Source organism: Bos indicus, chromosome 7 (assembly GCF_029378745.1).
Source record: "Bos indicus isolate NIAB-ARS_2022 breed Sahiwal x Tharparkar chromosome 7, NIAB-ARS_B.indTharparkar_mat_pri_1.0, whole genome shotgun sequence".
Lineage (NCBI taxonomy): Eukaryota > Metazoa > Chordata > Mammalia > Artiodactyla > Bovidae > Bos > Bos indicus.
In genome coordinates, this window is record NC_091766.1 from 87693528 (window position 1) to 87706391 (window position 12864).

At 37.6% G+C, this 12864-nt stretch overlaps 1 non-coding gene across 1 annotated transcript; it reads left to right on the forward strand.

Annotated features, from left to right (window-relative positions):
- The first annotated feature begins 1346 nt into the window (after positions 1 to 1346).
- On the forward strand, positions 1347 to 1418 carry TRNAC-GCA (transfer RNA cysteine (anticodon GCA)). The gene has a single exon. It is a non-coding gene; the product is annotated as a tRNA-Cys (tRNA).
- The last annotated feature ends 11446 nt before the right edge of the window (positions 1419 to 12864 follow it).

Genomic DNA, 12864 nt, shown 5'->3' on the forward strand with positions numbered 1-12864 from the left:
ACACTTCACCATGTTTCTATTCTCAATAAAAATAACTTTGAATTAAACAATGTATTCATATGACTCATCTTTAAATGTCATATGACGTTTAAAGACCTAACTAGGTTGGCAACCCACTCCAGTATTCTTGCCTGGGAAAACCCAGGGACAGAGGAGCCTGATGGGCTACAAGTCCATAGGGTTGCAAAAGAGTTGGACAGGATTAGCGACTAAACAAGTTAGTTTATCCAGTACTGATCCAGAGCCATAAGTACATCATGGTAGAAATCAAATGTCTCCCAAACAAATTTCTCCTTTAGAGACAATCTTTCAGTCTTCTCAAAGGTACATTTACATTCTTATTCCAAGACTTGGACTCAGAGAAAGTTCTGTAACTATTGTACCCAAGAAATGAAACCTCCATCTTCCCCATAAAACCACAAAATCAAGACCATGTTTCTTCCAAACAACAAATAACATACATTAATGCCATAACTGTTTGACATAGTCAATTCAACAAATATTAAGCCAGTAGAGTGTTTTTGGGATTTGGGGGGTTTTTTTGGTTTTGTTATTTGTTTTTACTATTTTTCCTGATGAAATTAACTTGGAAACTATAACCTCTCTTATCATTGGATAGATTCTGCAAATGCTATCATCTCTAATATTAGTGTTTTTTTCATAGACCTTCTCTCTTTCATTCATTCATCTAGCAATTCCTTAGTGACTGTGATGTGTGAGGAAATGTGCTGGGCTCCAGGGATACAAAGCCAGGTAAGACAAGACTCTATACTCAAAGATTTCACGGTAATGAAAAAAAATAAGCATCCATAGAGTAACGATGTATTGTATATGTATCATGAACTAGTTTACAAGCTATGATGTGAGTTCCTTCATTCTCCAAAACCTCGTTCTGCCCCCTTCCCCTGCTCATGGGGTTCTCAAGGCAAGAATACTGAAGTGTTCTGCATTCCCTTCTCCAGCAGACGTTTTGTCAGAACTCTCCACCATGACCCTTCTGTCCTGGGTGGCCCTACATGGCATGGCTCATAGTTTCATTGAGTTGGACAAGGCTGTGGTCCATGTGATCAGTTTGGGTGGTTTTCTGTGATTGTAGTTTTCATTCTGTCTGCCCTCTGATGGAGAAGGAAAAGAAGTTTGTGGAAGCTTCCTAATGGGAAAGACTAGCTGTGGGGGAATCTGGGTCTTGCTCTGATGGGTGGGGTCATGTTCAGTAAATCTTTAATCCAATTTTCTGTTGATGGGTGGGGCTGGCCTGAGACAACCTAGACAGCATATTAAAAAGGAGAGACATTACTTTGCCAACAAAGGTCCATCTAGTCAAAGCTATGGTTTTTCCTAGGACTTCCCTGGTGGCTTAGAGGTTAAAGTATCTGCCTGCAATGCAGGAGACCCAGGTTCGATCCCTGGGTTGGGAAGCTCCCCTCGAGGAGGAAATGGCAACCCACTCCAGTATTCTTGCCTGGAAAATCCCTTGGAGAGAGGAGCCTAGTAGATAAAGTTCACGGGGTCACAAAGAGTTGGACATGACTGAGCGACTTCACTTTTATACTTTTCATGGTTTTTCCAGTAGTCATACATATGGATGTGAGAGTTGGACCATAAAGAAAGCTGAGGGCCCAAGAATTGATGCTTTTGAACTGCAGTGTTGGAGAAGACTCTTGAGGGTCCCTTGGACTGCAAGGAGATCCAACCAGTCAATCCTAAAGGAAATCAGTCCTGAATATTCATTGGAAAGACTGATGCTGAAGCTGATGCTTCAATACTTTGGCCACCTGATGCAAAGAACTGACTTATTGAAAAAGATCCTGATGCTGGGAAAGTTTGAAGGCAGGAGAAGAAGGGGACGACAGAGGATGAGCTAGTTGGATGGTATCAGTGACTTGATGGACTTGAGTTTGAGCAAGCTCCAGGAGTTGGTGATGGACAGGGAGGCCTGGTGTGCTGCAGGCCATGGGGTTGCAAAGAGTTGGACATGACTGAGCAACTGAACTGAACTGAACTGCCCCCTGCCCCGGCTTATTATTATATGGCTGGGGCATTTTAAAAGATCTTTACATTTTTAAAGGGCTGTCAAAAACCAAAACCAGAGAACACATCTTATGTGCCTACAAAAACTAAAATGTTTAGTATCTCATTCTTAAAGAAAAAGCTTTCTGACCTCTGCTCAAGACCAGCGATTCATAAATGAAGATGTTTCTCAAAACCACTTGTGAACTTTCTTAAATAAAATATGCATGGAGGATAGGATCCTGGTGTTGGAAATTTCACCAAAATTGGGTGATTCTCATGTGTACTGTGACTGAGAAGCTCTGATATATCCACTTTCCCTAAAACAGTTTCCAGAACACTTACCTGGGTTTTTAGAGACTCTTAGCAGGGACTTTCTTCATTAACACATCTTGCTCTATACATCACAGAATATTCCTTTCACCCTACATCACATGCCTTGGTAACATAGCCGCCTACCTCTTATATAACAACATTGTAAATTAAGATAGTTCTTTGAAAGACATAATATACATTAATATCTATTATATACTTTGATTCTAATAGTAATATGGCCTAGAATGACTATGTAACAGATAGAAAAAACTAAGATTTAGAGAAGTCAAATGCTCAAGGTCATATAGGACTTCTGACTCCAATTTCATTGTTCTTTCTCAACACTGTCTCCTACTTACTTTTTCGATTCTCCATTGAAATAGACTATGCAGTCTATTCTTACTACCCAGTAGCAAAATTTCATTACATTCCATAAATCTGTTAGCTAAAGAACGTAATTCCTGTTTAACTTGAGTGCCTGTATGTCTTAAGGCAGACTTGTGTTACAATAATTCCTCTAATTTGCAAGCACTTTTTCACATATATTATGTACTTGAAATAAACTAGAAGCTAACTCCTACTAGGGTATAAATGGAGAAAAAAGTATCTCTCTAGAGCATTATTCAACATAAAACTCAAGAAATAATTTGCAGAGGCACAAGGTTCATCCTGCCTGAGCAAATTAAACAATTTTGTTAACCCTGATGTCTTTTGTTAGAAGTGAAATTTATGATCCGTATTGGCTCTGCACTACACAGCACCCAAAAGCCTTTGCTTGCTCTCAGCTAGAGCTATTTATACCCCAGGATACTGATATTCTTCTACTTAATCAAAAAGTATTCCAACTAAAAATAAATATAAATGCCACATTTTATTTTGAGTAGGGCTTCGCAGATGCTTATTATATTATCAAAAATAATTAAATGATAAAATATTAAAAGATTACAGGGTAAATTTGTGTAGAATGTAGTCATAATTTTTTGTTTCCTTCTGGAATTAGGCAATTTCAGAAAATAAGTACAGTGTATCAATAAAGGGATCTAAGGAGGAGACTTGTTTCCAGAGAACTTGTTAAATGTCCCATCTTCTGGTATAACTCTGCCTTCTTCACTGACAGTTGAAGATTTTTCTTTGGTTTGCCTATTTGCTTAAGTTTGTATGGGGCACATAAGGCAGCCATTACCTGTTATATGTAATAAACTTAGTCAAGCCAAATCAAATCTTCTGCTTTCTTCCCTGCTCTACTGTCTCTTCGGGTGCCTAGAAATATATTTTCCATGACTGTATTAGTCTCCTCAGGCTGCCACAGCAAAATACCACAGAGTGGGTGGTTTAAACAAGAGAAATTTATCTTCTCATAGTTCAGGAGGCTGGAAAGTTCAAGAACACAGTGCTAGCACATTTGGTTTCTGGTGGGGTTGCTCTTTCTGGCTTACAGATAGCCACCTCCTTGACCTGTCCTCACAGGGAGGAAAGTGAGCGCTCTCTGGTGTCTTCTCCTCCTCTCATAAGGAAACCAATCCCATCAGGTTAGGCTGTGCCCTTCTGACCCCATTTAATCTTAATTATTTCCATAAAGGCTGTATTTGCAAATACAGTCATTTTGGGAGTTAGGGTTTTAACATATGAATTTTGGTGGGACACAAAACATCCAGTCTATAATTCTCTGAAATTCTTTTTTTTTTTTTTTTTTGGCAAAACTAACTTATGTAGTTATCTTAGTCCTTTAAGTTAAAAAATTATAAATAGTTTCTTCATGTCTTCATATATACAGTCAGAAAACATTTTGAGAACAGTTTGGACTACAACTCTTCAATCATCTCAGTTTATCTCTACAGCAGATTAATCACAATGAAGAACATGCCTACACCTCTGCCAGTCTGGCCACCTGGAGATGGTGTGTGGATGCTGGTGCTGGTGGTCAGAATGCTCTGTCTTTAGCTGGAGACAGGGAGTAAGAGAGAAAGACACAGAGGGCAGCAGGATCTACAGAAAAGCTGAAGCCACAAACCAAACTTCACTCGTTGATAATCTTAAATATATTGTTGATTATAAAATACCTTTTCAGATTTACGTGCATGTAAGGATAGTAATCAATGTCAGCAGTATTTTCTTTCAATGTAACTGATAACTACATATGTACATTCATGTAAGTACACATACACACAAATGCATACGTTGAATTGGTTTCAGAAGTCATCTCTACTCTTCAACTAATCATTCTTTTTCTGGCACCAAAATACCAAAACCCCTTTTTTTGTGGTGCTTAGGTCAAACAAGTTGGTATTTTCCAAATTTAGGGGTTAAAGAACTCAAATTTTAGAACTGTATTGATAATAAAGTCTCAAAATTATGTGACTATTCACAAAGTAACTTTTTGCATTTTAGGCAAGCAAATGGCAATCTTGAGACATCTTTTGATTCACAAGTATGAAAATTACTCTCTCCATTTTATTTATGAAATGGCTACTGTTTTCTAAAGCTAACTTTTAATTTACTTATCAATGGTGAAGGCATTTTTCTTTCCTGAATGAATAATAAAGTTGTTAGGCAAAAAGTGGATTCTTGCTGAGAAATGTGGGATGTACAAGAAAGACCTACAATGTGTTATGACTTGGTTTAACTACTAAACAAGAACACGGTTTCAACAATAACTCTCATTAGAGGCCTCTATTCCTTCTGAAATACGTATGAGAGTTTTGGATATTTTCTTCTTCATTTATCATTTGAGTTGGTTATTTTATTTAAAAAAATATTTACAGTTCAGGTACATTCAAATCCTTTAAAATTGGTATTTGAGAATGACAATATGAATTTAATTAAGTTAAATGTAGTCTATTTTCTCACTCGTGGCCTACATATATCAAAGTCTCAGCATGAATACGAGAACTTAAAATTGAGAGAACTGTTCTAGATGTGTACTGAAGAAAAGTTAAAGTCTCTCTCAATGTGTGTAGGTAATAGATTAAATAAATAACAATAACTGTAAGTAATGGACTCATACCTTCAGTGTATGAATGAGAAAAGGAATTTGCACAGGGTGCAGAAACAGGATCACTGAAGGTCTTATGGGTCAGAAGTGGAATTTTAAAGCCCCTTCACTGCTTTGCAAGGAACCAGTGTAAAGAATATGGTGTAAAGAACCGGTGTAAAGAATATAGCTCTGAGGCTAGGGAGTGAGTTAAAACCTGATGGCAACTGCCTTCAAAATCTGTGCAGAAATGCTCTTGGCTATTCCCTAATGCATTCCAGGATTGAGGCATGGTGTCCCCACCTACTGATCCTTAATTCTGATGACAGTACAATCAAAGGACTTTGCTAACCCCAAACTGCTTTCTTTGGGGAGGCCCTGAGGTTAAAGTGAAAAGCTAAAGAAGCTCTAAGTCTAGACACCAATAAATAGGGACCTGGGCCTCACAAGTCACCATTTTTGCCAACTGCAACAGGCTGCCTTTGGCTTCTTAAATCACTTGCAACTTCAGGGAGCCTTTGTTTATGGAAATTGTGATAATCTCAGTTCCAATTGACTTGTTTAGAATTGTTGGAATAGCATGATGATGTTTAAGAAAGTCAACTTTTTGTTTAACTATGGAAGACGTCCTTTATTCCTAATCAATTAATAATTATAAATATTACACACAAAAAGTGATTTAGAAAGAGTCTCCCATTGCTAATAGGATTTCTGTCCTACAGATGTTCAAAATGCTTTGCTTAAGCCACACTGTAACAATTGGTACTTCAGAGGGGTCAAGAGAAATATTTGAAATTTTGCATTGATTAACAAATCAAAGCCATTAAAAATTTTGGTTGTTTACATGTATTTTTCTTTTGGTTTCCAGGATTAGTATTAAATAGAAGGAATAAGATCCCTTTAATTTAGAGGGAAGGTGGAAATTATCTGATATGGATTGACTGACAAAGTTTAGATACATCCAAATATACTGAAAATAAGATTAAGAGGAGGAATTTAAATTTCTTAAAAGGATGAAAAAATTTGTATCTGCTTAGTAGTGATTATAAAATTATCCTCACAGCAAAAAGTTAAGGAAATATCTCATGAGAGTAACCATTGGTTACTGGTAAAATGAATAGTATAATCTAGTTTCTGGCAAAGGTGGTTCAAGCAGTTTATATTTTCATGGGAAAATACTCATTTCTGGGTTACAATTGAGTTTGTAGAGACCTTTGAAAAAGCAAAGTGCTTTCAACCAGCCTTGGTGTGTTATTTTGATTAAAAAAATAGCCCCTCAGGTAAAATTTAAATATATTTTCCCAAAAAGTCTTGTTAGTATATTTGCTAGTAAATTCAAACAATTGCTCAGAAGTACACTCATCAGTATTAGAAATTATTAGTTATAATGGCAATTAAATATTTATATGAACAATGAACATAATTATTTCCCTTTAAAATTTACTTTGTAATCAAACAAGCATACTCTCCATCTGATATTAAACTGTGCACTGGTGAGTGAACATTTTTTCGTTTAATATCCTTATTCGCATTTTTCTTGATGCTTATTTGTATATTCCTATTGATGTAATAGTTTGCAAGAAAAAGAGCTTGTGTCTCTGCCTGGAGGTAGAATCTTATGAATATGCAAATAATGTTTTGATGTGATGAAGTTTTCTCTTTGGAATGGAATTGTGCCATCTTAACTTACATTGAATATTAGCCATAGCTTAGAAGGACACAAAGCACATGAAGACTTAAGTTTTTAAAGAAAAAATATCTGAGAAATAGTTGCTTTCTGGTTATAAAATGCTGTATTGTTGAATCTGGTCTTCTCAATTTAGGTTAATTCTTTACTGTAAAAAAAAAAAAAAAAAACCCTGTCATTTAATTTGTATTGTATAGATGAGTAGTGAACCAGAATATGAAAAGATGGATGGATTGTCTACCCTGTATGGTGTAGTGTACTTCTTAAAATGCAAATTCTGGTGCCCATCGTCAAACAGTTTTAATTTAACCTGGTATAATGCATCCAGATGGCTTAAATATGTTCCTTTGGTGAACTGAATAAACAGGTTTTCATACCATCTTGTACTATAAAAATATAAATATTCTACTGATGTTTAATTTCAACATTAGATAGAAATCTTGAACAAAACCCCAGTGAAATATTAGGTTAGGGACATAGGAAGACCAAAGCATTGGCCTCTGAAGTTGTTATCAGTGTCTAGACAGGCTGTTTGTGTGTTTTCTGTTCAGAATTAGATTGGCCCTTAGCACCCCACTCCAGTACTCTCGCCTGGAAAATCCCATGGATGGAGGAGCCTGGTGGGCTACAGTCCATGGGGTCGCTAAGAGTTGGACACGATTGAGCGACTTCACTTCACTTCACTTCACTAGCTCCAAACACCAAACCTATAGTTCTCAAACTTTGGGTGATATCAACACCACCAGGTGATCTTGATAAAAATGCAAAGGCCCCAGTCTTAATGAGCTTGTACTACTGTTTTGTTTTTCAGCTCTCTGAAATCCTGGTACACACCAAAGTTTGGGAACCATTGCACTAAACAAAAGCTTAAAAGAAAATATTAGGATAATGAAAGGAGATCTATGATGTAAATCAAAAAATTCTAAAATATTTGAAGTGTGAAAGTGAAGTCGCTCAGTCGTGTCCAACTCTTTGCAACCCCGTGGACTGTAGCCTACTAGGCTCCTCTCTCCAAGGGATTCTCCAGGCAAGAATACTGGAGTGGGTTGCCATTTCCTTCTCCAGGGGAGCTTCCCAGCCCAGGGATCGAACCTGGGTTTCCCACATTGCAGGCAGACGCTTTAACCTCTGAGCCACCAGGGAAGCCCTGAAGGTGAAGTCACTGAGTCGTGTCTGACCCTTTGTGACCCTGCAGACTGTAGCCTGCCAGGCTCCTCCGTCCATGGGATTTTCCAGGCAAGAATACTGGTGTGGGTTGCCATTTCCTTCTCCAGGGGATTGTCCCGACCCAAAGATTGAACCCAGGTCTCCCGCATTGCTGGCAGATGCTTTAACCTCTGAGCCACCAGGGAAGCCTTAGTGCCTAGTATGGCTATAATTAAATAGAATAATACTTTCAAAGAAAGGGAGATGTAGAACTTTTACGAGGCAGCAATGAAGCTGTCTCTTTCTTTCCTATTTTAAGAATTTGGAAATAAGACTGCCCTCTGAGATTTAAACTAATACAAATCCATAGTTAAAGAAAGAGGTTAGGGCATTAGAAGTAATCCAAGATACTATGTCTAAAGGTGAGACAGAGATTTGGAGCATTCTGAAAACACCAGTCAGGATAAATTAGAACATGACTATAACTTAAAAAAAAAAAAAATGAAATCTAGTCAACCATACAAAAATGGCTGAATCTAGGTTGGGCACAGGAAATATACAAGATGATATTTTGTTCCTTCAAAAGAAAGACTATATTTAAAAAGAAGCATGAACTACAGAAGATATTCAGACAGCAAATAGACACATAAAAATGCTTTTTTACAGACATATAAAAAAGACAAATATCATTTGTGTTTGTGGAAATGCAAATTAAAACAGCCATGAGATACCACTACACACCTATCAGAATGGCTAAAATCCAAAAAAAAAAAAAAAAGACAGTATCTATTGCTGGTGAGGATATGGAACAATAGGAACTCTCAATGAAAAATGGCACTGCCATTTTGGAAAACAGTTTGGTTGTTTATTACAAAGTTAAACTGAGTCTCGCCATACAATCCAGCAAACCATTTCCCTAAATATTTACTCAACTGATCTGAAAACTCATGCCCACACAAAACCTGTGTGTGAGTGTTTACTCATAGTTAACAAAAAATCGGAAGTATCCAAGATGTCCTTTAATACATAAATGGATAAACAAACTGCTGTACATTCATACAATGGAATATTACTTTGCAATAAAGAGAAATGAGCTGTCAAGTCATGCAAAGACATATCACTGAGTGAAAGCAGTCATTCTGAAAAAGCTACAGAATGTATGATTCCATTTCTATAACATTCTGGGAAAAGCAAAACTATATAGAGACAGTGAAGAGATAAGTGGTTGCCAGAAGTTTGGGGGTTGGGGTTGATTAAGAGAACCACAGGGGAATATTAAGGTGATGAAACTCTTCTGTATGCTACCATAATGGTGGCTACATTGTTGCTGTTAAGTCACTAAGTCATGTCCGACTCTTTGCAACTCCATGGACTGTAGCTAAATAACACCATGGATTTGTCAAAATTCATAGAACTATACAGCACAAAGAGTTAACCTTAAAAATAAGACCTAACTTAAAAATATCATTTAGGAGGTCAGGGGATCCCAGGATAGAAAGAAGATCATGAGACAACAGTTTAATTGTACTACAAATGTATGAAAAAGTTCAGTAGTCAAGCAATAAGTTGCTGACCTAAGAAACTTTGGAAATTAGTAGAATTTATAACACTAAAGGCAAAAACAGTGGTCCATAAGTACTGTATTCTAATTGATCAAGTTGCCACTGGGGGTATGGGATAAGAGTTTTGAAACCAGTGTGCATGTATAATAGAATTGAACAGTTAAGTTAAAGTATAACAGATGGCAGGAGCCAGTTTCCTTACTGTTGTAATGGGAAGTTTTAGATCAGCAAAGGGAGAATTCATATTGTAATTCATACTGTGATGCATTCATATTGTATAGATTCTAATTCATATTGTAATGCATTAGAATTGACAACTTCAATATGAATGCACATTTAGCTTAAAATAGATACAGATGGATATATAGAGAGATATATATAGATATGTACATATACAGGAGGTAGTATACACACATGTAAATCCTTGCTCTGTTATTTAAGAGAACCTAGAGCAGGACGGAGAAGGCAATGGCACCCCACTCCAGTACTCTTGCCTGGAGAATTCCATGGGCGGAGGAGCCTGGTAGGCTGCAGTCCATGGGGTCGCGAAGAGTAAGGCACGACTGAGCGACCTCACTTTCACTTTTCACTTTCATGCATTGGAGAAGGAAATGGCAACCCACTTCAGTGTTCTTGCCTGGAGAATCCCAGGGACGGGGAGCCTGGTGGGCTGCCGTCTATGGGGTCGCACAGAGTCGGACACGACTGAAGCGATTTAGCAGCAGCAGCAAAGCAAGGATACTCCAATGGAAATGAGCATACCCAGTGCCCAGATCATGTTTTCTAATACCATTCCAATAAAAGGAACCAAGGCTCCTTGGAAAAACCTCCAATTTCCAGACAGGGCAGACAGGAAATACACAAGATGAGTCTGGAGCATCTTACAGTGCTCAAAAGCAAAGGAAGTGCTGAAAACAAAAGCAAAATAAAAAAGACATAATGAGCATATGTCAAGGAGAGACAGGAGCTAACTGAAAGAATTCCCAATGGCCAAACTGGAAAAATTTCAGCAACTAAATAAATATAATAGCATTGGATTATAACCAACAGCATAAAATAAACAGCCATGAGTCCATACTAATTATATTTATATAAATACAATATATAAGGAAAAGAACTAGCTAAATCTCCTGTGCAGAAGAATTCCAAGTTATTTAGATAGATACTCATCTTTCTGGTCCTTTAAGAAGGTGGAACATAGCACACCACTCTTTAAATGTGAGGCTCTTTAAATGTGGACTGCAAGGAGATCAAACCAGTCAATCCTAAAGGAAATCAATCCTGAATATTCACTGGAAGGACTGATGGTGAAGCTGAAGCTCCAGTACTTTGGCCACCTTTGATGCAAAGAGCTGACACATTAGTAAATACCTTGATGCTGGGAAAGATTGAAGGCAGGAGAAGGAGACGACAGAGGATGAGATGGTTGGATGGCATCACTGACTTAATGGACATGAGTTTGAGCAAGCTCCGGGAGTTGGTGATGGACAGGGAGGCCTGGCGTGCTGCAGTCCATGGGGTCGCAAAGAGGCAGACACAACTGAGTGACCGAATAACAACAAGGTGCACTGACTTCCCTACAAAGTATACGGTATGGAAAGTGGGGAAAAGAGTAAACTTTGGAGAAACCTGATGAAATCACCTCAAACAGATGATCAAGGTTAGGATTAACAGATATAAGTCATACTGAGAGTATATACCCTTAATACATGATGAAAACAACATTTGACCTCTGTGATCTTCCTCCCCAAACCCATAAACCCAGTCTATTTATAAAAACAAAAATCAGACTAATGCCTAATTAAGGGACATTCTACAAAATACTTGACCAGTACTACAAAATTATCAACATCACCAAAACCAAGGAAAGTCTGAAAACTATCACAGCCAACAAGAACTTAAGGAGACACAACAACTAAATGTAATGTGCTACCATGGATGGGATGCTGGAACATACAAAGGACACAAGATAAAAACTAAGGAAATCTTAACAAAGCATGAACTCTGCTTTAATATATTGTATCAATATTTGTTCACTAATTGTATGGAAGGTACCATACTAATGTAAGTTGTTCAGTTCAGTTCAGTCACTCAGTCGTGTCTGACTCTTTGCAACCTCCCTGTCCATCACCAACTCCCGGAGTTTACCCAAACTCATGTCCATTGAGTCAGTGATGCTACCTAAGCATCTCATCCTCTGTCGCCCCCTTCTCCTCCTGCCCCCAATCTTTCCCAGCATAAGGGTCTTTTCAAATGAGTCCGCTCTTTGCATCAGGTGGCCGAAGTATTGGAGTTTAATAGAGAAAATCGAGTGTGTAGTAAATGAGAACTCTCTATACGAGCTTCACAGCTCTTTTGTAAAGCTAAAATTATTCTAAAATTAAAAAAAAAAAAGTTTATTGAAAAAAGAAGGAATTCTGGAAGAAAAAAGAAAACAACACTAATAAGACCTACTGTTTTTTGGCTTCATGCTTCATGTAGAGTACATTCTGAAGGCGCAGGGAGCCTGAGGAGTGAACAGTGCCGGAAACCTCAAGCCAGACTTTCACATCCCCCTCTGCCCCACTGCCTGGCCGTCCGCTCCCTCCCCTACTTCTTTGCTGTCACTCTACCCAGAGATTCCTATTTCTTTCTAAGTCAGAGCCATTTAATTATAATTATCATTAGACTCTTTGTGTCCTTGTTGCCTGCTAATCTCTGACCCCAGGATCTCACTTTCATCTTAAAAGAAGACATTACACTGGTCAGGGCAAATCACACGGGCTTCTTTACCTTTTTCTGCTGCCTTTAAAGCCTACTTCCACCAAACCCCCTATGTAAATGCACTCTTTCTTCTGATAATCTTGAACACATCAATTTACACAGTTCTTTTATATTAATTATATTTCTGTCATGTCTTCTTGAGATTATAGCCTACTTTTATTTCTTGGGTAGCAATGTATTGAATCATTTGTTTTCTGTTTGTTCATTTAAAAAATGACTTCTAAGTAATATATCTTTCATTTTAAAATACTTTTCCAATTAGAACTGTATTATCTAAAACTAAAACAAGCACACATTTCCATTTTTCATATTTCAAGTAGGAAGTTCTGGCTTAAGAGGAGTTCTTTCATCTATAAGCTCTCAAGGGTCAGAAATTAGGTCCCTAATTCTAAGCGAAAAGCCAGTTTATT